Raw genomic sequence first — 20,821 nt, 5'->3', positions numbered from 1 at the left:
CATCGCTTGCATTACTGCCTGAACTATCCCTCTGCCACCTTCCTTTCGTGGAAAAATTGTCTTCCATGAAACTGGTCCCTGGTGCCAAAAAGGTTGGGGACAGCTGATTTAAGTTATTTTTGAATACTTCCATTGCTGGGAAGCTCATCATTTCTTGAGGAATCCCATTATAGTTGTTTTTCTTTTTCTTTTCCATATGGTTTATTACAGGATACTGAGTATAGTTCCGTGTGCTATACAGTAGGACCGTGTTGTTTATCTGTTTGTTTTTTTGTTTTGTTTTGTTTTGTTTTTTGCAGTACGTGGGCCTCTCACTGTTGTGGCCTCTCCCGTTGCGGAGCACAGGCTCCGGACGCGCAGGCTCAGTGGCCATGACTCATGGGCCCAGCCATTCCGTGGCATGTGGGATCTTCCCGGACCGGGGCACGAACTCGTGTCCCCTGCATCGGCAGGCGGACTCTCAACCACTGCGCCACCAGGGAAGCCCTGTTTGTTTGTTTTTAAATTTGGCTGCGTCAGGTTTAAGTTGTGGCACGCAGGAGCTTTCGTTGCGGTGAGTGGGCTTTTCATTGTGGCATGCGAGCTTCTCTCTAGTTGTGGCGCGTGGGCTCCAGAGTGCGCGGGCTCAGTAGTTGCACCACACGGCACAGTAGTTTAACCCGCGGCCTCTGGGATATTATTAGTTCCCCAACCAGGGATCGAACCCGTGTCCCCTGCGTTGGAAGGTAGATTCTCAACCACTGGACCACCAGGGAAGTACCCTGTGTATCTGTTTTATATATAGTAGTTTGTATCTGCTAATCCCAAACTCCTTATTTATCCCCCTCCACCACCTTTCCCTTTTGGTAACCATGAATTTGTTTTCTATATCTGTGAGTCTTTTTCTGTTTTGTAAATAAGTTCATTGGTATCATATTTTAGATTCCATGTGTAAGTGATATCATGTGGTATTTGTCTTTCTCTTTTTGACTTCACTTAGTATGATAATCTCTAGGTCCATCCATGTTGCCAAAAATGGCATTATTTCTTTTCTTTTTTTTTACAGCTGAGTAATATTCCATTGTGTGTATATGGACCACATCTTCTTTATCTATTCATCTGTGGATGGACATTTAGGTTGCTCCCATGTCTTCGCTACTGTAAATAATGCTGCTATGAACTTTGGGGTGCCTGTATTTTTTTTTCATTGTCCAGAAAAATTTAACAGGTTTATATATAATTGTTATAAAATTGAACTGCTGAAACTTGTTTACTGAAACAGTTTGACTTGCATTAATGCTTTATGTCCCCGCATTTATATTAAAAATTCACACACAAATGAAAATGGAAAAATTGCCAATACCTGATTTCTGCCCCCTATTTTTCCACTTGCAATCATATACTTAGGTACCTTTTGACCCCATGGGGAAAAAAAATCTAATGTTCAGAACTACCAATAACAGGAAGAAGAGAAATTCTTTTTTTAAAGAAAGAAGTATTTCCCATCAGAGTGAATTCTTAAGGGTGTTTTCCACGTATGCGGCGTGCTAGCTGGATGTCGCTTGGCATAATTGTTACACGTTTGGCATGGATAGCACACAGGTTGGTGTCTTCAAAAAGCCCAGCCAGATAGATCTCACTTTCCTCCTGCAAAGCACCAGTAGCTGCACTCTGGAAGCGCAGATCTGTTTTGAAGTCTTGAGCAATTTTCCGTGCCAGATGCTGGAAGGGAAGTTTGTGAATCAGAAGTTCAGTAGACTTCTGACAACGTCTGATTTCGCTGAGTGCCACGGTACCAGGCCTGTAACGCTGAGGTTTCTTCAGCCTTCCAGTAGAGGGCACACTCTTGCAAGCGGCTTTTGTAGCCAGTTTCTTTCTTCCTTGGTGCTTTACCACGGGTCGATTTGTAGGCAGCCCGCTTTGTACAGACCTCCTTACTTACCCCACTTCTCCTTCAGCTGGAGCTTAGCTGCCTGTATCTTTTCAAATTAGAGTTTTCTCCGGATATATACCCAGGAGTGAGATTGCTGAATCATATGGCAACTCTATTTTTAGTTTTTTAAGGAACCTCCATACTGACTTCCATAGTGGCTGCACCAATTTACATTCCCACCAACAATGTAGGAGGGTTCCCATTTCTTCATACCCTCTCCAGCATTTGTTATTTGTAGACCTTATTAGTGATGGCCATTCTGGCTGGTGTGAGGTGATACTTCATCGCAGCTTTGATTTGCGTTTCTCTAAATAATTAGCGACGTTGAGCATCTTTTCATGTGCCTGTTGGCCATCTGTATGTCATCTTTGGAGAAATGTATGTTTAGGTCTTCTGCCCATTTTTTGATTGGGTTGTTTGTTTTTCTGTTATCGAATTGTATGAGCTGTTTGTGTATTTTGGCAATTAAGCCCTTGTTGATTGTATTGTTTGCAAATATTTTCTCCCATTCTGTAGATTGTCTTTTCATTTTGTTTATGGTTTCTCCCATTATACTGTTGAGTAGCTCTCACTAATAGAAAATTATTTCTTGTTTTGAATTGAAATCTAATTGAGGTATCTTCTCATCAGTTATAGGCCTGTCTCCTGGAACCATACAGGGTAAATGTAATCCATCTTCCACATCCAATCTTGTGAATGTTTGGAGATGTTCTTCCTGTTTATAAGGAGTATTTGCAGTTTTCTCATAGCATCTAAACTTGGCTTTCAGTTCAGATTGGTCTGCACAAAAGCATTCTCTGTCTCTCACTATTTGTAAGTGCAGCCTTGCAACAAATTATGCTTCACTTCTTGTGATTAGTTAGCACAAAGTGTGGACCCTTCCCACATCCTTGGAGAATGGATGGTTAGTGAGCTGAATCTATACAGTTCTATATGAGCCTGGTGGGTTTGCAGTTCCCTACTCAGAATCTCTAAGACATCAGGCTGCTGCCCCGTACACACTGTCAGAGATCACAAAATGGCTGGAAGTTTATCCGGGCACTTGATGAAACTGCATTTACTTCATCAGGCCACTAGGTGATGTACAACTCGCAAACCCAGACTGCCAGGGACGGTTGTGTATAGGACAGTTTCTGTTTGTACGTGGAAATGCCATCAGAAGTCACTTGGTACAATTTCACGAAAAGGTTTTCTTAGGGGGAGGGGAAACATGTCTTGCGTATACTTTGTCTTTCTCAGCTTTGTTCCAGTTTTAAATATTAATTTGACTAGGATACTTTGAGTGATTTTCTTAGACAAAGGGACATGGATGGTCCATTTATTTATTTACTTATTTATTTGTGTGTGTGTGTGTGTGTGTATATCTTCATGTATGAATGATATCTTGGCTGGGTTTAGGATTTTTTCTTTTTTTTCCTTTTTGGCTGTGCCACACGGCTTGTGGGATCTTAGTTCCCCAACCAGGGCTGGAAGCTGGGCCCTCGGCAGTGAAAGCACAGAGTCCTAACCACTGCACCGCCAGGGAATTCCCAAGGATTCTTGAATAGTAGTCCTAGTCTCTACAAAGTATGCAGCCTTGTACTGTCCAGTTTCTAGTAATACAGATGAAAAATCCACTGCCAATAGGTTTCTCTTTCCTCTGTAAGTAATAACCATTTCTCTTTGAAAGTTTGTAAATTTTTTCTTCATGCTTAGTGTTTCATCATGGTAGGCTTAGGTTTGATTTAAAAAAAAAACAAAACTCTGCTTGTCACTTGATAAACCTTTTAGACTTAAAAACTTAAGTCTTTTCTCAGTTCAGGGAAGTTTTATTGCTTTCCTTCTGTTTCCAACCTCCTTACTTTATAGATGAGGAAACTGAGCCCAGAAAGATTAAGTGACTTACCTAAGGGTCACTCAGGTAGTTAAAATGAACCTCAAGCAAATAACCTGACTACTTTAATGAGGTACACTTTCATTGTATTGAATATTGCTCTAGTGAGAGAGCCGTTATGAACTAATTAGAAATTTTTTAGTGAGACAGGAATTTTTCCAAGGGGTCATGAAGAAATGAAGAAGGAAGAGGAGATGATAGAATTCGTTAGGATTAAAATATGGCCCATATGAAGGACTGCAAAATTCAGAAGTTCACCCCCACCCCCAGTATCCCAGTTATTGGAGATACCCCAAAGCTCTAAAACTTAATAAAGCCAGGAAGTTGATTGAACATTTGGAGAATTAGGTATTTAGTTGTCAGAAGTTGGATAAGTGTGGTCATGCCCTGTTGTAAATATTGGAAAATATGTGAATGGCATCTGAAGGCTTGGAGACAGATACCATAAACTGTCTTATCAGTGGTCTGGTTTCTGTTCTGAGTTCCAGCTTGGGACCCTTTTCTGCTGGGAACCACCTGTTCCTGGCTCTGTTGATCTTTGGATTTCCCTAGCCCTTCAGTCCCTTTCAGTTTTGAAATGAAACCTACCCCAGAGGGTGAGGTCAGGTACCGAGAGGACTTTGACAGCTCACACCAGATTGTTTTCTTTCCAGAGCCGCCCAGTATGTGACTGTGTGAGGCATGAGGCGCAGCAGGCTGTGATACAGACTGATGGTGAGTCAGCTGTTGGGTAAGACCTCAGCTAGGCAGTGTCATCTCTTTGGGTAACCAGGAAAACATGTAGACCAAATATGTTGTCTTTCAGGCTCAGAAAGTTGAAAGTTAAGAGCACGGTCACCAGAGATCTACCATGATCTCTCTGCCTTTGGTTTACTGAAGAAGGAAAGGCTTTATTTCAGTGTCTTTTCTCCTCTTTTATAGAACCTTCTTTTCAGGAAGAAGCCAGTTTCTAAACTTTTATACTGTGCCTCCTGGAATTGCTGCTTTGATGTGGAGTGATTCCTCTAGATAATCCCTAGACAACCCCCCACCATGCCCCCAACCCCTTCACAGAATGCAGCTTCCCCTCTTCCTTTTGTTGTAAATGTGGTTTCCACCATATTATGGCACTTCACTTGGAATCTTTATAAGTGGAACTGGCTGTTTCTTCAACTTGCCCGTACCACTTCGCCCAGTTTTGCCTGACTGCCCCCCAGCCTTATCCTCCAGCACTGCAGAGCTGCTTCCAGATCTTTAAATACTTTTTCCCCTTTGAGACTGCTGCTGGCCTGTAAGGCCACCTGATCCCTGTCCTTGAAGCTGGCATCTGTACTTATTCTCCCATATTTGTTTAGGACTTTGGTATTTGACCCCCCTTCCTGGGGTTCTGGCCCAGTCTAGGGGATCTGTGGCCAAACTTGGCCTGGGGCCAAGGATTCAGGATGGAGCTTGGAATTAGGGGGCTTGGTGTTAACTTCTCAGACATGGGCAGATGGCAAGCCAGAAGATCTAAACATCAAGCCAGTCGGGGATGGAAGGAACAGAGAAAATTTACTATCTGAAGTAAAGGATGTCCTTTGTAGCCTCCCTCTTTTCCCACTTTTCAAAATTGAGTTATTTTTTAGAACAGTTTTAGGTTCACAGCAAAACTGAGTAGAAGGTACAGAAATTCCCATTATTTTTTGAAAAATTCATCTTTAATTTTACAGAGAATATAGTAATCTAAAAAAATCAAAACACTGTAGTTTTTTTTTTAAAGTTCTTGAATGTATTTTACTTCAGATTGAAAAATGAACAGCTTCCACACTGTTCGTTGCAAGATACACAGTATCTTTTACAATGCTGGCCATTTGAGGAAATGTACACACCTCAGTTTCTCCTTCATGCTTCTCTTTTAGAAAGTACTGTTTACCAAAAAGAAACTTCAACAGTACAGGAAAAACTATTTTCCCAATGTATGAGAAAACCTAAGATTCCCAACGGAATCAAGATTATCTTCCTGCTACCACTACCTTAATATAATCACATGTTTTTTGGAACACTAATATCTGCACCCTAAGAGTCCATTTACTTTCATCAGTGAGGGTGATTCTTTTTTTTTAAATAAACTTATTTATTTATTTATTTTTGGCTGCATTGGATCTTCGTTGCTGCGTGCGGGCTTTCTCTAGTTGTGGCAAGCGGGGGTTACTCTTCGTTGCGGGTGCGGGCTTCCCATTGCGATGGCTTCTTTTGTTGTGCAGCACAGGCTCTAGGCACGCGGGCTTCAGTAATTGTGGCGCAGGGGCTCAGTAGTTGTGGCTCATAGGCTCTAGAGTCAGTAGCTGTGGCTCACGGGCTTAGTTGCTCCACGGCATGTGGGATCTTCCCGGACCAGGGCTCGACCCGTGTCCCCTGCATTGGCAGGTGGAGCCTTTTTTTTTTTTTTTTTTTTGCAGTACGCGGGCCTCTCACTGTTGTGGCCTCTCCCGTTGCGGAGCACAGGCTCTGGATGCGCAGGCTCAGCGGCCATGGCTCACGGGCCCAGCCGCTCTGCGGCATGTGGAATCTTCCCGGACCGGGGCACGAACCCATTTCCCCTGCATCTGCAGGCAGACTCTCAACCACTGCGCCACCAGGGAAGCCCAGCAGGTGGAGTCTTAACCACTGCGCCACCAGGGAAGTCCTGAAGTTTTTTTTTTTTTAAAAGACTCACCCTTGGGACTTCCCTGGTGGTACAGTGGTTAAGAATCCACCTGCCAATACAGGGGACACAGGTTTGATCCCTGGTCCGGGAAGATCCCACACGCCGTGGAGTAACTAAGCCCGTGTGCCACAGCTACGGAACTTTTGCTCTAGAGCCCGCGAGTCACAACTACTGAGCCCGTGTGCCACAACTACTGAAGCCTGTGCACCTAGAGCCCGTGCTCCGCAGCAAGAGAAGCCACCGCAATGAGAAGCCCACGCACCACAACGAAGAGTAGCCCCCACTTGCCACAACTAGAGAAAGCCCGTGCGCAGCAACCAAGACCCAACACAGCCAAATAAATTTAAAAAAAAAGCAAACAACCAAAAACTTCAGTGTAGTAAGTGTAACATGGGTCTCTGCAAGTATTAAGTGTCTGAAATAGGCAGCTAATACTGGATTTAATATTATTTTATAAATAATTGTTCCCATAGCAATAAACATAAGTCTACACATTCACAATAGTCCCAGAAAATAAATACTATGATTATGCACAGTATGTATGACAAACTAGTTTCAAACAAACCAGTTTTAGCATCTTGATAAAAATTCAGATCAGAATAAAATGTGACTCTAAAATTGAAAACATTGTCAAAATAACATCACATTTAATCTTCCACGGTTTACACAAGTATTATGAATTTTCAGTTTTGGAACACATTTTTCTGTTGTGAATTAAAATACGAACATACTGACAACTGTTAATTTCAGAACATTGTAGATACTTTGAATACTCCTGCTCCCCGCTCCCCTGTTTCAATTATTTCTGTATTTCCAGAGGCAACCTGTTAGTGGTTTAGAGTGTACCTCCCACACTCTGTGTGTGTTTGCATACATACGTATGAACCCAGAAATTTTTTTTTTTTTTATTTTGGCCACACCATACGGCATGTGGAACTTCCCCGACCAGGGGTTGAACCTGTGTCCCCTGCAGTGAAAGCGTGGAGTCTTACCACTGGACCACCAGGGAAGTCCCAGAAAATATTTAAAATGCTATTGCCGTGTTTTATTTATTTACACAAATGGGGTCACATTTTATGTATCATTTTTATATTTCTTTCTTTGATTCAGTAATGTGCCTTGACAGTATTCCATGTTGGTACATAAAGATACTTCTCATTCTTTTTGGCTACTGTATAATATTTCATAGACTAGATATACTGTATTTTATTTATCTGTTTTCCTATTGAGGGACATTAAGGTATTTCCAGTTTTTTGTTGTTGTTAATGATTCTTTTTGTGTTAAAAAATTTTTTTAAATTTTCCTTATGTATTTAAAAAATTTATTTGTTTATTCAACTTCTTGTGTTTTAAATATCAGCAGTCTGTTCCTAGGCTTTTTTTTCTTTCTTTTCTTCCTGCTCCCCGTAGGTGATCTCAACTTCTGTGACAGCTTCAGTTACCATCTATACGTGGATGATGACCAAATCTCTCTCCAGACCAGAATATCCAACTGTTCACATGGACAGCTCCACTGGGATGTTTTGAAGACTCAGCAAAATGCAGCCTTCTGCTCTTCCCCTCTTGCTCTTCCTCCAGTGTCCTGTCACGTGGTAAATAGCACCACCACCCATGCAGTTGCTGGGCCCAAGGCCTAGTAGTCATTCTAAGTCCTACCCCTTCCCTTCCCACAGCCAACAACCAGCGTATCATAGGATTTGTCCTCCCCAATATTTCTTGGATCCAGTTGCTTTTTTCTTCTTCTTCTTCTTTTTATTAATTTATTAATTTATTTTTGGCTGTGTTGGGTCTTCCTCTAGTTGTGGCAACTGGGGGCTACTCTTTCTTGCAGTGTGCGGGCTTCTCTTGTTGCGGAGCGCAGGCTTCAGTAGTTGTGGCACGTGGGCTCAGTAGTTATGGCTCTCGGGTTCTAGAGCACAGGCTCAGTAGTTGTGGTGCATGGGCTTAGTTGCCCCGCAGCATGTGGGATCTTCCCGGACTAGGGCTCGAACCATGTCCCCTGCATTGGCAGGTGGATTCCGTGCCACCAGGGAAGTCCCCAGTTGCTTTCTTCTTCATTGCCACTATCCTCTACCTTAGTTTCCTAATTTATAAGATACAGTATTTGTGAGGTTTAAATGAATTAATATATAAAAAATGCTTAGAACAATGGCTCGGCAGCTAGTATGTGCTATGTGAGTATTATCTATTATCATCATCCTTGTTACTGTCCCCTTCTTCCTCTTCTTCACGTTAGTCTACATAATCCACTCTCATCTCTGTCTCCAGTCTTAATCTTATTCTCCCCTACCTCCATTCTGTTCTCTACATTGTAGCCAGAGTGATCTTTATAAAATGCAAGAACGATCATGATCTAACTCCTCTGCTTAAAAAAGCTTCAGTGATCTTACCATTGGGCTTTTGTATGTGTGTATTGTTAACCCTGCTTAGAATGCTTTTTCCCTTGGTCTTTGAATGGCTGGTTCCTTTTTATTTAGATACCTACTTTTAAATGTCATCTCCTCAGAGAGGCTTTCCCCTGACCACCTAATGATTATAAAGTAACCACCCATATACATATTTTCTAGCATATCACCTATTTTAGTTCTTTGCATAGCACTTATCAATAAGTGATATTTTTCTAGTTTAGTCACATACTTGTTTATAGTCTCCTCCAATTAGAACGGGAATTCTCTGAGAACAGGGATATTGTCTATTTCATTTACTGTTATAAAAACATAGGACAATGCCTGGCATATTGTAAGCACTCAGTGAATACTTGTTAAGTGAATGATAAAACAGCTTCATATCTTATGAGACCCTTCTTGGTCTCTCCAGCATCATCTGTGCTGGTATTCTCTCTACCTTGACCTCTCCAGCTCATCTCATCTCTTCAGATATGCTTTCTTGCTGCAGGGCCTTTACATACGCTGTTTCTTCTGCCTAGAACATGCTTCCTTAAATGCTCTGCCACTGCTTGGGTATCTCCTGTTGATCGTTCAAGTTTCATCTTAGGTGTAACTTCGCCTGACTGGCCTTCTTAATCTTACAGCTCCGCATGCATTGCCTTTAACTATCATACATGTTGGGATTATTTAATTGTCTTTCTCCTTCATTAAACTGTAAGTTCTATCAGACAAAGGCCTATGTGTTGCTCACCGTGTATTCTTAGTCCTAGCTGCTGTGGGATAGAAGGATCCCTTGAGGTGGAGGTGGTGGGCAGGAGGGATGGAATACTAGGGATATCACCTGAGGGCTAAGAAGGTGTGCCTTAGAATGTCAGGGGGAGGTCTAGACATTTGACCTGGCTCATTGTCATTCTCCTTATTCCACCTTTGGTGATTCCAGTGTTTGCCTGGATGAACCAACTAACATACTTGGGATGAACCATCTAACATGGCTTGTCTCTCTCTGGGACATCTTCATAAAGTAAGGGTAAGCCTGGCAGGGGACTTGGCTATGAAGGGGGCATGAGTGCCTAGGATCAAGGTTGAGGATCTGGATAGGCAGATTATTTGTTCCGAGTGGCTGATGGCAGAATAACTGAGTGGAGTGCAGTCCTAAGCAAGGAAGGAAGCAAAAGACCTTAGGGATAAGGTGAGGGAAAGATGAAACAGGAAGCTAAATCATTAGGTCAAAAACCTAGAGAACCAGGATAGTGGGTGGAGTATAAGAAGGGACAGACAAGCAGTTCAGGATTTTAAGGCCATAAATAATCTTTGGGATTACTAAAATCATCTGCCAGCAGTCTTATTTCTTTAGTGTGGAACCAGCTTTTGGATTATAGGAACAATCAGGTAGTTGACATGTAAGGGTTTGAGCTAAATTTTGTATTGCTTTGTATTTTATGTGCTATTTAAAGTCAAATCCCCAGAAATCCTACCTTACCTCCCCCAATAACCCAATTTAATTTCTGCTCTGAAGAGCCTCCCTTCCCTCCTTTTAAATATACTGCGTTCAACTTGCTCATATTTTTAAAAAGTCTCCCGTACAGAGGCCTGTAGCAGTCTTGGTGCTCCCTTCAGGTAGGCGGAGGATATTCCCTTCAGGTAGGGTAGGCACTGCTTCAGGTTACCTCCTCCCACCAAACTAGGCATGGGAGCTAGCCTCAGAAGTCCAGGACTCCCTGCCTAACCTGAACTTGTGGAATTTCTCTCTGAATTTTGGGGAGGGACATGGGAGTGTAGAATATAGGTCGGGACTCTCTTGGTGAGGCATAGTAAGGAGTAGTAGAAGACTGGCTGGGTATGCATGATGGTAGGATCTGAAGTTTCTGACCTGGAGTTGTCCTAGAGTTTATGGCAGCATTAGGGGTCTCTGATGTGCCAAGCAGAGAATCTTGGTGAGTAGGGCCGGTCATTACCCCTTAGAGGTGTTCTGTATGTTTTTCTACTTAGCCTGGCGCTCTTCTACAGACTGACCAGTAGCTGGCATCATGGTGGATGCTGAAGGGGAATCATTGGGATAGAAACAGTACTCACTGAGGAGGAGTGTCATTCTCTTTTTGATGGTTGGATGGAGTGATTGTGTGCACATACTGGGCAGTCAAAGGCCCGGTAACCTGGCCTGTGTGAGGTGAAGCATCTGCACTCCCTTCCTAGTGCTCCACTGGGGAAACCAACCTAAGGCAGCGGGAGATCATGGCCATTGTTAGTGATTTCCCCAGGAGTGCTCCCTGTCTTTGATTCCTCTGCTCTCTAATCCCCATGCTCTGATGTCCTGCCTTCTATTTTCTGCTTTGGAGGCCTTCAAATTTCATAATCCCTTCGGACTCCTTTTTCTAGTTTATTTCATGCCCAGCTTGACTCTTGGTTCTATGTAGTCCCCTAATTTCGACGTTGCCATTCACCCTTAAGTGAGGGCCTTCCTCTATTAGCCCTATTCCTGGAGCTATGGTTTTGAAGCTTTAATACATCAGAATTACCCATGGGGGCAAGTATTGAGGGGCTCGCTACTTATTTAAAATTCAGATTCCTGGTCTTTACTCCTGCTCTCCTGACTGAGTAGGTATGGGTGGTAACCAGGAATCTGCATTTTGATTGGCCTCCAGGTGACTCTCACACCAGTCATCATCTGCAGACCATATTTGAAGAAACTCTGACTTAGAGGACTGTGTTGACCCCCTGCTCCCCTAGAGGGAAGGAAAGGGTTTTTTTTAAAAAAAATTATTTATTTATTTTTGGCTGCGTTGGGTCTTTGTTGATGTGCACGGCCTTTCTCTAGTTGTGGTGAGTGGGGGCTACTCTTCATTGCAGCGTGCATGCTTATTGTGGTGGCTTCTCTTGTTGCGGAGCACGGGCTCTAGGCTCACGGGCTTCAGTAGTTGTGGCACGCGGGCTCAGTGGTCGTGGCACAGGGGCTTAGTTGCTCCGCGGCATGTGGGATCTTCCTGGACCAGGGCTCGAACCCGTGTCTCCTGCATTGGCAGGTAGATTCATTTTTTTTTTTTTTTTTTTTTTTGTGGTACACGGGCCTGTCACTGTTGTGGCCTCTCCCGTTGCAGAGCACAGGCTCTGGACGCGCAGGCTCAGCGGCTATGGCTCATGGGCCCAGCCGCTCCGTGGCATGTAGGATCTTCCCGGACCGGGGCACGAACCCATGTCCCCTGCATCGGCAGGTGGACTCTCAACCACTGCGCCACCAGGGAAGCCCAGGAGGCAGATTCTTAACCACTGCACCACCAGGGAAGCCCCAAGGAAAGGGTTTTGAACCCTTTACTTGGATCCTAAGGTCGCAGGAACCTTAATCTGTCACCTGTCTTCCATTGAGGACAGTGGATAACTGTCCCTATGTACTGACACCTCATCTTCTCATTGCCATAGAAGGCAAAGATCCCAGATGAGGTAGAGGGCCTTAATGATTCCCCCTGGCAGGTCAGTACTTCTGGAGTATACTGCGGACTTTGATTTTGGACTCAGAAAGCAGGCTAGAACACAGTCTTTGAAGGCTGCCAATTGCACTTCAGATTTGCCTCTGGGATGCCTCTTTTTCTGTACACAGTGACCCTGCCCTAAAGTAGGCTGTTTTTTGGTCTCCAAGCTGTCGTCACTCCCTATTGCAGCTGTCCTCTAAACAACTTCCACTATCCTTCTATAAGACAACCCAGCCTTGTCTCTCTCCTTTTCACATCCTCTCTTGTATTCCTGTTACCTGTACAATCAAGTCCAAATGTCTCAGGTTGGAATAAACAGTCTTGCACAATTTGACCCAAATTGTGGCCTACAAGGCCTAGCAAGATTTGGCCCCTGCCTGTATTTTAAGTCTCATTTCAAGCCCCTTTCCTCCTTATCTCCTGCATGCACCCTCACCTGCTTGCAGTTCTTTCAGTTCTCTGGCTTCATGGACTTGGCCTAGAATACTCTCTACCCTGCTCTTCACTTCATTAATTATCACTTGCCTTTAAGTTTCAGTTGAGCATTATCTTGTTTTGGAGGTATTTTCTGGCCTCTCCATACAAAGCAACACCATGTTATTATCTTACCATCTGTTTGTTTCCGTTAGACCACTTAATGCTTTTTACTGGTTTATCTTTCCCTCTTACTGGATTATAAGCTCCATGAGGGCAAGGACCTTCTTGCTCATAGTTTTGTCTTCAGTGCCTAGTGAGTACATAGAGGTACTCGATAAGGATTTGTTGACTAAATTGCCTTTCACCTTCTTGTCAGTAAGTGTGTTGGTGCTTTGTGGCTCTGCAGAACTCTCACCCTCTGTGCATGTGTTACCTCTGCCAGAGCACCCTTTCTCTCATTGACTGGTCCGATTCCTTCTTGTCCTTTACCACTTCTCTAAGCAGTTCTTTGACTTCCCCAGGCAGTGCTAGTTCAATAGAGATAGCACTTTGGTCCTCTTGAATGGACTTTTCACCCTGTGTGGCGATCTTCCCTATGCAAGAGATAGATGGTATTGCCCTTGGTTTACAGATGACAAGACACAGGCTCTGGGAGATGGACTAACTTGGAAATGGCAGAAACGGGATTCAAACCCTGATTCAGGTGGTCTGTACAGCCCTCACTCATTCTATTTCACTGTGCTTTCTCTAAAAGAAACCAAATAGCAGACCCAGACACATTGGGTGAAAGAGGTGTTTTTTATTTTTTTATTATTATTTTTTTGCGGTACGTGGGCCTCTCACTGCTGTGGCCTCTCCCGTTGCGGAGCACAGGCTCCGGACGCGCAGGCTCAGCGGCCATGGCTCACGGGCCCAGCCGCTCCGCGGTCTTCCCGGACCGGGGCACGAACCCGTGTCCCCTGCATCGGCAGGCGGGCTCTCAACCACTGCACCACCAGGGAAGCCCGAAAGAGGTGTTTTTTTAAAAAAATTTCTTAAATAATGAAAGTATGTGTGTGTGTGTATATATTTTTAATTTTCTCAGAGTTAAACACAGTAAAGGGTAGACAGTAGTTCTTCCTTATCTGAGGTTTTGCTTTCCACAGTTTCAATACTTGAGGTCTGAAAATATTAAATGGAAAATTCCAGGAATAAACAATTCATAAGTTTTAAATTGCACACTGTTCTGAGCAGTGTGATGAAATCTTGTGCCATCCTGCTCCTTCCCATCCAGGACGTGAATCATCCTTTGTTCAGCATACCCATGCTGTGTATGCTATAGGAAAAAACAATATATATAGGTTTCAGTACTATCCATGGTTCCAGGATTTGGAACGTATCCCACGTGGATAAAGGAGGACGGCTGTACTATTGACAAACCATTTATAAGGATGATGGAGTAAAGGGTGACCATAATATTCAGAGGATGGTGTGTATTTCATGTGCTCCCTTGATCATACTGTTGGTGACTCCTTGTGACAATGACAAATCAACATACAACCTAGTAGAAATGAGCCAAGGCGAAACACTATTAAATTCAAACTAAAGCAAATGTCAGTCATCATTTATAGTTGCTTGGAGGTATTATGAAGAGTGAAATCTAAACATTTTTGTTGAGGGGGAAAAATGTGCAAAATCAGTGTGCAAAGCCTTTAACACATTTTGCTTAAAAATACATCTTACTATATTGATAAGGGACTAGTTGAGTAAATTATGGTGGATAGCACCGTATTAATTCAGCAGTTAAAAAGAATGAGACAGGTACACCCACCCTCACACACACACACTCACACAGTGATATGGAACAATCTCTAAGATCTATTGTTAAGAGAAAACTAAAGCAAGCAAAATAGAGTTTGTGGCATGCTAGTATTAGTATTTGATTGAAAAAAGGGGAGGACTCTATAAACTTGTTATACCCAGACTACCCCTGGAGGTTTTTTTTTTTTTTTTTTTGATATCTTTTTGTGTTGCTGAAATTTTTTTTAACCCATGTGTGCATTGCCTTTTTAAAAAATTGTGATTAAAAAACACATAAAATTTACTGTCTTAACCATTTTTAAGTTCACAGTCCAGTAGTGTTAAGTATATTCATATTGTTGTCCAACAGATCACCAGAACTTTTTCATCTTGGACAGCTGAAACTCTTATACTCATTAAACAGCAATTCCTCATTTTTCCTTCCCCTTTGCCCCTGAACCACTCTTCTACTTTCTGTTTCTAGGAATTTGACTGTTTTAGATACCTCATATAAGTAGAATCATATACTATTTGTCTTCTTGTGTCTAGCTTATTTCACTTAGCAGAAAGTCCTTGAGGTTCTTGTATGTTGTACCATGTGATAGGACTTCCTCCTCTTTTAGGCTAAATAATATTTCATTTTTTGTTTGTACCACATTTTGTTTATATCTGTTCATCTGTCAATATATTGCCTTTTATAATCTATTTTAAAAAGTACTTTGCTTTACCCTGTGAACCTGAAAAGTTGAATGTAAACGTTGTGTGTATATGGGGCAACAGGAACATGGGTTGGGGGCAGGTTAAATGGTATCTCCCTAAACTTGACAGCAAAGAGATCGGTTTTTTCTAGTGAATGATTGCCAACTTTATGTATTGAATTTTTGCATTTGAGATTTTTCTTGAAGTGAAACATATTTCTACTAAGAATAGAACAAAAAAAGAGGAGATTGTGTTGAAATTGAAGATACCTATGTGTACCGTGTGTCTAACATCATTTATCCCTCCATTTGTGTTACTAGCACCACTCTTGCACTAGAAATCTTAGAGCCCCTCCACCTTTATTGAAGTATAGTTGATTTACAATATTATATTAGTTTCAGTGTATAGCAAAGTGATTCAGTGATTTTTGCAGATTATACTCCGTTGTAAGATAGCCATTGTAAGATAATGGCTATAATTCCCTGTGCTATGCAATATATCTTTGTTGCTTATCTATTTTATACATGGTAGTTTGTATCTGTAATCCCTAATTTGTCCCTCTCCTCTTTGGTAATCACTAGTTTGTCTTCTGTATCTGTGAGTCTGTTTCAGTTTTACATATACATTGGAGTCCCCCTTTTCAATAACATGTTTCCTGTGCGTTGATTTTGTCTTCCTAAACAGAGTAAATTCTTGAGGGCAGGAGGCATGTCTTATGATTATATCCTATAGTGATAAGCATAATAGAAGTTGCTCAATAACTACATATTCAAGAAAGACAAGAGAGAAATGGATAAAGAGAGAAAGAGACTTCTCTGCCGAAGAGATGATTGCTTTGGTTTTTCTCTGATTCACCTTGTACTCTTCCCTACTGAAGAATTTCTTCCACTTGCAGACTAAGGGCATTGGAGGATTTGTGTGTGTGTGTGTGTGTGTGTGTGTGTGTGTGTGTCTGTTTGTGTGTGTTTGTGTGTGATGTTCCCTGCTGAAAGCCCAGGAGAGAAAGCAGAAGCTGGAATGGGGCCTTGAGGCTGTGGCCTGATAGTATGCAGTGAGACTTCTGTGTCGTAGCCTCAAGGGAAGTCTTAGATTTCTACCCTCTACCTAATTTCAAGCTTGGGTATTCAGCTGTCAGCAGGGCAGCTGGACCTGTACGTGCCTTAGGTGTCTTAAATTCAGTAGCACATAATAGGAATGTTTGATAAAAGTAATTTGTCTATTTTGGTGTAAGTATATGAAAGCACTTAACACGAGGCCTGGCATATAGTAGGTATCCAAGAGGTGACAGAGAGTGTTTGAGAAATATTTTGACATAGTCAAATCTTTCCCTAGGTCCCCTACCTCTATTTGTGTGCCTCCACTGCTCCCTCAGGCTAAAGAAATAGGGAATAGCAACATGGATTCTACCTTTATGAAGTTGCCAATTTCTTGTGTGTGGCTTTATGCTCAAGCAAGAAGTGTGTTCTGCTCCCACATATTTGAGAGCAAATATATCTGGATCTAGGGATCTACTTGAAACTGCGTCGCAGCTGAAAATGTTTCAGTGTACACTAGCATGGCTGGTCACTTTGGGCAACTTTCTTGGCAGGGACCTAGCCTGAGAATCTTAGTGGGGAAATCTGAATCTCTAGGGTAGTCATGGTATAGCCAAGGGCAGCTTGTTGGGTGCAGGCATGGAGGAAGGGATAAGGTAAGGGGCAAAAAGGGCGCATCTCTGTGTCATTTTCTGCTCAAAGGAAGATGTAGGCACTCATGTACCAGGGGTAGTGTTCTGGCCTGCTGTAGCTTGTCACCTCCCTGTGAATGAGTCAGTCTTGCTCCTGGCTGCCCCGTAAGGCATTTGGGGTTTAGTAGGAGATATAATAGGGAATCTAAATCAGATAGCCTTGCTTCAAATCTTACAGATCTGCATGGAGGAAGTATGCCTCCCAGGATGTTTCCCATGTGCTGCAATAAGAGGAATCCCATCCAGATCTGTGGGGGTGTCCCTCCATCCGTCTTATGTCCACTCAGCTTATCACGATCTTAAGCTTTTATCCCTTTCATCCTGTCACTGTCCTGCCTTCTGGGAAGAGCAGGGAAAAGGGTGAGGGAGGATGGGAAGAGTTAAAGAACTTGCGGTGTATGTAGATTTGCTGTCGTTAAATCCTTTCTGGAACAAAGTGTAGATGTGGAGAGGGGGATGAGTGAGCAGGTAGGAGAACAAACACATGCTGCCTGTACCACTTACCTGGCACTCAGCCTGGACCCTTGCTTGGTATTATCAGTCTCTTTCTGTGTTGTTTCTCTTTCCCATGTAAAGCATAAGCATGTATACACATGTGATTTCAAATCAATGGACCCATAACTTAATACTGTTTTTTTAAAAATAAATTTATTTATTTTATTTTTATTTATTTTTGGCTGCGTTGGGTCTTTGTTGCTGTGTGCAGGCTTTCTCTAGTTGCGGCGAGCAGGGGCTGCTGTTTGTTGTGGTGCGTGGGCTTCTCATTGCGGTGGCTCCTCTTGTTGCAGAGCACGGGCTCTAGGAGTGCAGGCTTCAGTAGTTATGGTGTACAGGCTCAGTAGTTGTGGTGCAGGGGCTTAGTTGCTCCGCAGCATGTGGGATCTTCCTGGACCAAGGCTCGAACCTGTGTCCCCTGCATTGGCAGGCAGATTCTTAACTGCTGCGCCACCAGGGAAGCCCTGGTTTTTTTCTTTAATACTGTTTTGTAATCTTTTTTCACCTTTTTTCCCAGCTTCATTGAGATATAATTGATGTGAACATTGTGTAAGTTTAAGGTGTACAGTGTGATGATTTGATACATATATGTATTGTTAACTGATTACCACAATGTGGTTAACACATCCATTACCTCACATAGTTACCTATTTTTTGTGTGTAGTGAGAATCCTTTTTCATTGGATTATGTGTTATAGACATCTTTTCAGTAAATACAGAATTAATGGCTGAATTATACTTCCATGTGTGGATATACCATAATGCATTTTATTCTCTTAGTGTATAATCTGTTTATCTCATCTCTAATCAATGATGCCTTCCCCGACCCTCTTACTTAAAGTTGTGACAACCTTCCTTTCCTATCTTCCTTCTCTCCTTTACTTTTCTTTATAGCATTTAGCCCCACATGCCATACTACATATTTTTCTTATTTGTTTATTGCCTAACACGCTTCATTAGAATGTAGGCTCCATGAAAATAGGGATTTTTTTTTTTTTTTTTTTTTTACTCTGCTTCTCTGTAACTAGAGCTTAGTACCAGTTCCTGGTACCTAGGTGGTGCTCAATAAATATTTGTTGAATGAATGAATTTGTTGGATTTTTGGTGTGCCTGTTGGGATTTTTATTTGTAACATATTTGTTATTATGTATATTCTGTAGTAAATACCTTGGTAAATAATCTTTATACACTTGTCTATGTATCTCCTTAGGATAAGTTTCAAGAAACGGAATGGCTGAGATAAAGGATATATGCACAGTTAGAATGTTGATTCATGAAGCCAAACTACCCTTAAGAATGTTCACTTATACTAACAGTGCATGAGATTGCCTGTTTCTCCATATCATCAGTAACACTGGCTTGTGTGTTTTTTGTGTTCCTCATCTGACAGGTGAAACATTGTCTTGTCACTGTATAACATGGTAGTTGAGAATGTGACTCTGGAGCTAGCCTGATGGGACCTGAATTCTGACTCAGCCACTTACTATGTGACCTTGGGTACGTCATTTAACTTCTCTGTACCTCAGTTTCATCTTTGGTAAAGTAGGGATAATGATAGCACCTATTTCATGAGAAATAAATCAGTTAATCCAAGTAAAATGCTTTGAATAGTAACTGAGACATAGCAATTATGATTTAATTTACATCATATTTAGTCATTAAATATGATTTAATTTACATTTCTTTGAATATTAAAGATTAAACATCTTTTCAAATGTATTTTGGACAGATGTATATATTTTTTGAATCACTTATTCATGTCATGTCCTTTGCACATTTTCCCAGTAATATTTTCTTAATAATTTGTAAGAGCTAAAGTGTTGATGGTTGTATATAGTGCAGAATTGTTCCCAGTTTGTCATTTGTTTTTCACCTTTGTTTATACAATTTTTTATCTGTCTGCAAGTTTGACATTTTTAAGTAGTCAAGATAATCTTTTCCGTTATAGTTTTTGCTACTAGTTCAATGTTTAGAAAAGGCATGCTTCCCTACCTCAAAATTATAAAAATAGTTACCCATTCTTGTTGAGTACTTTGCGTGGGTGTGTATTTTTCAATCTTTAAATTTAAATCTTTGATTCATCTGGAATTTATTTCGATATGAAGATAGCAGTTGAGATCTGGTTCTGTTTCTTTTTAGTATGTCCCAAACCCCTTTATTGAAGGAGCAAGAGCAGGAGCCTTGAATCTATTCTCCCCTCCCCCAATTTGAAAGTAAGCTATCCTAGCTATAGCAAGTAGCAAATCTCCATTTTAGAGAATGAACTTAATATTTGGACTCAGTCAGTAGTCATTCATTTGTTAAACTATGGGATGAATATGCTGTGTAAAGCAGTTTGGGATCAGAACTCACAGTTGATTCTAAATGATGAGGCTGCTGGGCTCACTGGTGCAGCTTCTCTCCTGGCTCTGGAAGCTCCTCCTAAGTGGGTCCTAATCTGAGGACTTCTTTGATGGGGCCATTGTTAGTTTGGAGTGATAAGTTCTCTGTTGTTCAAAAAACAAATGATGTGACTGTAGCAGATATTTCCTCACTCCAGCCTAGGTGTATTGATAGGGTATTGGTAGAGGGAGTGTTGAATGGTAATAAACCCATTGTGTTCTAGCTCTGTCCTCATCTTCTCTTTTTGGAACTCTAGTCCCACCCAGTTTTTTGCCTCTGACTCAAGATGGAGGGAGGATGATTCTTATACAACAGAGCTACTATCTGCCAGAGATAATGAAGAAAGGTAGCTAACTCATACATGGCATATATTATCTACCAGGAACTGTTCTAAGCATCTTATATATATCAACTCTTTATGTGGTAGGTGCTCTATACTGGGTTGCATAGTGTCCCCCTAAAAATTCATATCCACCTAGAATCTATGAATGTGATCGTATTTGGAAATAAGGTCTTTGTAAGGTATAATCAAGTTATGATGAAGTCATAACTTGATTGGGCCCTAATCCAATGCCTGGTGTTCTTATAAGAAGGGGGAGACACTCACAGAGGAAAGATGACCATGTAGAGATGGAGGCAGAGATAGGAGATACGCTGCCATATACAAAGAATGGCAGGGATTACTGGCGACCACCAGAAGCTGGAAGAGGCAAGGAAGGGTTCTTTCCTAGAACTTTCAGAGGGAGCATAGCCCTGCTGACACCTTTATTTTTGAATTCTAGCTTCCAGAACTGTGAGAGAGTAAATTTCTGTTGTTTAAAGCCACCTAGTTTGTAGTATTTGCTACAGCAACCCTAGGAAACCAGTGCACGCTATTATTATCATCTCTGTTTTCAGATAAGGAAACTGAGGCCCAGAGAGGTCAAATACTTGGAAAGCTCTTTAGGCCACTGCTCTGCTGGCTGGGCACTCACTCTGAAGCTCTTGCTATTATTCTTATCAGCTCTTCACCTTTACCACAG

The 20,821-nt window shown here is 41.9% G+C and overlaps 1 long non-coding RNA gene across 1 annotated transcript in view; it reads left to right on the top strand.

The window, feature by feature from the left end:
* The window catches only part of LOC309833674, a 37,364-nt gene extending 16,847 nt beyond the window's left edge, over positions 1-20,517 (top strand). Inside the window, exons 4-6 of the long non-coding RNA XR_014297795.1 lie at positions 4,439-4,499; positions 7,861-8,042; positions 18,808-20,517. This is a non-coding gene — a long non-coding RNA (uncharacterized lncRNA). The remainder of the gene's footprint in view (positions 1-4,438; positions 4,500-7,860; positions 8,043-18,807) is intronic.
* The last annotated feature ends 304 nt before the right edge of the window (positions 20,518-20,821 follow it).

Source organism: Grampus griseus (assembly GCF_964374135.1).
Source record: "Grampus griseus genome assembly, chromosome: 15".
In the NCBI taxonomy this organism is placed as follows: Eukaryota; Metazoa; Chordata; class Mammalia; order Artiodactyla; family Delphinidae; genus Grampus; species Grampus griseus.
This window is presented reverse-complemented; position numbering and strand designations above follow the sequence as displayed.